General features: G+C 39.0%; 1 pseudogene; it reads left to right on the plus strand.

Annotated features, from left to right (window-relative positions):
- Positions 1-2891: 2891 nt before the first annotated feature.
- The window catches only part of LOC138037558 (uncharacterized), a 5747-nt pseudogene continuing 3638 nt past the window's right edge, over positions 2892-5000 (plus strand).

Raw genomic sequence — 5000 nt, forward strand, 5'->3', positions numbered from 1 at the left:
ATCATTTACATTAGCTTGCGCCTTGTCGTTGGGCGGCCGGAGAGATGGGACGCTTGCCTCAGTGGACGATAGCAAAGTGGTAAGTTCTTTAAGTTCCAGCGAGCTGACATTTCTCACTGGATCCATCGTTAAGCGTTATTATTGATAGTGTTGATCTCGGAAAAAGCTACTGTTATTTGAAGTGGAAACCAAAGTTGCCCTTCCGACTCAGTTAAGAGAGCGAACAAAGATAGTGACAAAGACAGTGCCAGAAAAGGCGAGGCTACCGAGTACAAAGTGTATTCAGACCACTCACCGTGAAAAACAGTGCTTGCTGTCTATTCCGCGCCGTCCCAGATAATTCCTCTGGTCGCATTAGAGACTCAGTTCGGTTCCAGTGAAGAAATTTAGCTAAATTTAGAGTACGACCACGACAAATGCATAAGTAATGTAAGTGATACTAAAAGCGGCGGACTTAGCTAGACCAACTTTTCCAAGTTAAGCGTCTAAAAAAGAAGGTTTTATCAAATCTATATCTTAAGCGTGATATCTGAGCAAATCATATACGAGCGCATTTGTTTAATAACGTTTTCGCCGGTTTGTTATTTTGGGTCAAACATTCATATCAGATCACGGAAAAATACCCTGACCCTGTTTAAGACAAATATCGCTGATTTTTCTACCCATTTTAAGACAGAATTCCGATTTTTGATACCCTGTTTAAGACATTTAACCCACTTTAAGACAAAAAATTCGATACCCTGTTCAAGACAAAAATCCCGAAAAAACATACCCTGGCTGGCCGCACGTCCCCATGAAGGCCTTATAAGGGAGTACCCCCCCCCCTCCCTCCGGGGGGGTTTTCCGGAACGTTAATCCGCTTCCAGACTGGAAGAAAGAAGTAGATGAATCCAAAGTATTTCCATGTGAATCACGAACAAATTCTTATTGTTCAATCGACACTGAACCAAAATGAAGTGCAGATGTCTACTCATCAGGAGCATTAATTTCATTGTCTTTTGAGGCAAAAATACAAGGGTCTTCCGTCGTGACTAAAGTATCATTCAGGCGGTCCTGTGATGACAGCTTTGATAAGACACATTTTGAAATGTTTCCTTGGCTCATTTGCGACTTGCTAAAACGCAATTGACACGAAAGCGCGATTAAGATGCCTTTAATATTTCAGATTACCTCTCGAATGCAGCCACGGCCAGTTAGTAACGAGGTGATCAGCAGAACTGATGCAGTCTTGTATACAAAACAACAATGTAATGACGTACGTTTCATTTTTTGTGGGTCCGTTCTGTACTAAAAGGACCACATTTTCTTCCTTCTCCATAGTAAACTTGATGATAAAGATAAAGAGAAAGATAAAGCATCCTGCTCGGTATTAAACAAAGCAAAGGTGTCGTCGACATATCTATGTTAAAACTCGATGCCTGAATTGTAATTCTCAGCGTTTCTCATGGTGACCCATAAAGAGATTAGCTAATACAGGAGCAAGCGGGGAGCCCATGGCTACCCCATCAATTTGATCGTAAAAATTACCCAAAATGAAAAATGGGTTTGGGCAGTGGCAAAGAAAAATAACTTAGTAAGATTTTCGCGTCCTAATTTAATATCTGGATTGCCTTTCATAATGTAGTCTACCGCTAAGTCGATAGATTCGATGAGGGGAATGTTGGTGAAAAGACTTTCGACATCGAAAGAAACCATGAACTTATTTAGGATATGGAGTCTAGTGACTTCACTAACAAAAGTAAAAGTGTCAAGAGCACAGTAGTCATTAGGGATGTGAGGGTTTAACAATGTACATAAATACTTAGCTAGGTTGTAATTATAGGTTCCAATCGAAGAAATAATGGGCCGGAACAATGGTCTTTTCACCAACATTCCCCTCATCGAATTAATTACAACTTTGTACCTTTTAGTTATAAAATTAGGACTAGTACGCACTCTGGTTGACCAAGTATTTAAAATTAATAATACTTGGACTGGTTTTCACTTGGACATAAGCAATCTTACCAAAACAAGAATTTGTTTCCTTCTAGCGTTATCGAGAATGTTGTTAGAAAGTTTCTCAACAATTACTTTACCTCCGATTCCTCTCAGAGTGTTGCTCGGAAGGACAATTGTTTGTATTTTAAATTACCGTACATCGGTCCCTTTTCCATCATAACACAACGCAGAATTAAGAAATTAGTCAACACATTTTGCAGCGACCTGGAAATTAAGTTGGTGTTCACCCCGTTTAAAATCAGGAGTTGGTTTGGGGCGAAGGATCCTATCCCTGCGGGTTTACGATCGCGAGTCATTTACAAGTTTTCATGTGCAGGCTGTAATGCCTGTTATATTGGTGAAACCAATAGACACTTCGCCACTCGCATCCGTGAACATCTCGCCTCCGACAAACATTCCCATATCTTTAAGCACTTGAGAGGTTTTGAAAATTGTCGCTCCCGGTGTTCAGAAGACTGTTTTAAAATCCTCGACTCTGCTTCAACTCGTTTCAAATTGAAAATTAAAGAAGCCATGCATATCCTTTGGGAGCAGCCATCTTTAAATTCCCAAGTCAAACATCTTAATTTATCCCTTTCATATTAATTACTTTCTTTTCTTATCTTAAATAGTCTGGTTTTTTCTGTTTTGTTTCGTGGTTGTTCTGTTCTCGCCTTAATCCTTAATTATTCATGTTATATCTCACTTTGTTACACTATTTATTGCTCAACTTTAGTTTATTTCTCATTGTACAACTGACGATGGATGATGTTTCATCCGAAACATGTCTTGATTAAAGATGAATTTTAAAAACATCGTATGGATCATCAAAGCGATATCTTACTTCGTGCTGCTACGAAGTTTCAACAACAATAATAATAATAATAATAATAATAATATAATAATAATAAATAATGTTTGTCCGTCGATACGACGAGGACCATCTACACATCTTCTGGAGGAGTGAAGGTGAAGATAGTGATGATGATAAGGATGATGATGATGCCGATCTTGGAGGACGGCGTTGGGCCTTTACCCATTTGTGGGGACTTGTGTTGCAAATCTACATTGTATGGACCTGGTGTTCCTTGAGACTTTACCGAATAATATCTATAGTATTTGGGTGTACTCGGATAGAGTATGCTATGCACTCAAAAAAAATTACAAAATCCCACATCTACGCTGTGGGGACAGTTTTTACACACATTGTGGGGACCAAAACGTACACATCTTTGGAATTGTGGGGACGTTTGCTTTTAAGGTGCTCCACCTGTTTTTGTCTCCTTGTGTTGCTACATTAACATACTTCATTGAGCACTTGCATTACATTGGTGAGTAAATATAAAACAAGAGACTATCAGGTGAAAGAACACATCCCCGTGCCCTATGATAATTCTTTTCAATCTATTTTAAGCTTCGCGCCAGGCTGTGAAAGTTATTTTTAGTTTCGTCCCCATGGTCAGAGGATCAGATGTCATTGTGGAGAAAGTTGCGAAGACTTTTCTCGCCGTCGCATGATCCAGTGAAATCCTAAATCGAAATTTGAAGATGTCATCGGCTTTAAGCGGTCATTACAATTGACCAATCAGGTGTCTTTCCTAAAATAGCCTCGCAGCTTGACTACGAGCTAAAATTAGATTGAAAAGGATTAACATGGCAAGAGGCCCATGTATGGGGAATGTGTTCTCTCACCTCATAGTCTCTTGTATAAAACCACCACTTAAGTATGCTATAACTGAAACCTATCAATATTTCGTATGAAATAATCTTACAATAATTGATTATTAACATAAATTAATGAGACCCTTGTAACGGATGACAGGGAGCCAGCTGAAAATCGACAACCGTTTTCCGACTAACTATTACAGTCCCGTCCGTAACAAATTTACCTGAAACAATGTTTGGTTCCCGGCAAAAACTATAAATTTCTAGATTTGCGTTGTGGGGACATTGTTTACACAAGATACAACTCTGAAATCGTGCGTCTGTGTTTCGTTAGGTTTTTTTTTTCAAGGTTGTGAGGTACTGTGGTATTTAAATAGGAACCAGGAATAGAAATTTGCACAGTTAACACGACTGTACCCAACTTTGACATATTAATTTTACCAAACGTGACCTCAAGGTCCTTGGGAGTGTTTTTTTCCCCGGAAGACACGCTTTTTTTTTACTGAGCAACATTAATCAGTTTTGATCAGTCAAACAAGGAATCTCGGCATCCAGGGATCGTGGATGATTGTCAAATTACGCTGGAAGTCATTTGGAGTCTTCAAATGCGGATGGAATCGAGTTCCATGTCATTTCTTACTGTATTTTGTTTCCCCTTGTGGAGGTGCAGCGTTTCTCTTTTTCCTTGACCTGGCATCTTTGCATTTATATTTTGTAACTTTACTTTAAAAAAAACGCTTTTCTTGAGAAATGGTCGGAAACCACTTCCACAAATTTGAAATTATTAAAACACGCCTACGTTTTGCTTATTGAACCCTTTTTACGTATGAAAAGTACTAGAGAAGTTTGAAACACACGAGAAAAGAATGCAGTAGTTTTAGAGTGATAAAGTAATTCATTCATTTCCGTGGAATTGATCACTTGCTCTGACGCAAAAGCGAGCTGAAATCTAAATGAATTTTAACAAAAAAGAGAGCTACATTGACTAGGCGAGGTAAGGGTGTTTTGTTCAGGAGCAATAAACGTTTTCTAATTCCGGTGTGCAAGACCAATCGGTACAAGAACTATTTTATTATCAGTCATCTGTAGTTGTAATGTAGTTTTTGAATATCTTTTTTTCCTCTTATGACGGGGTAGTTTCTAAAGAAACTGTGGTGCTGCGTCGGTGGGGAAGTAGTATACAAAAATTTGGTTTTATCAACGGAGTTGATAATGTAAATTGGCCACCGTACAGAGATTCTAAAAGCTGACGTTTCGAGCGTTAGCCCTTCGTCGGATTCGCGCTGACGAAGGGCTAACGCTCGATACGTCAGCTTTTAGAATCTCTGTACGGTGGCCAATTTACATTATCAACTCCG

The sequence above is a fragment of the Montipora capricornis genome, chromosome 2 (assembly GCF_036669925.1).
Source record: "Montipora capricornis isolate CH-2021 chromosome 2, ASM3666992v2, whole genome shotgun sequence".
NCBI classification, from domain to species: domain Eukaryota; kingdom Metazoa; phylum Cnidaria; class Anthozoa; order Scleractinia; family Acroporidae; genus Montipora; species Montipora capricornis.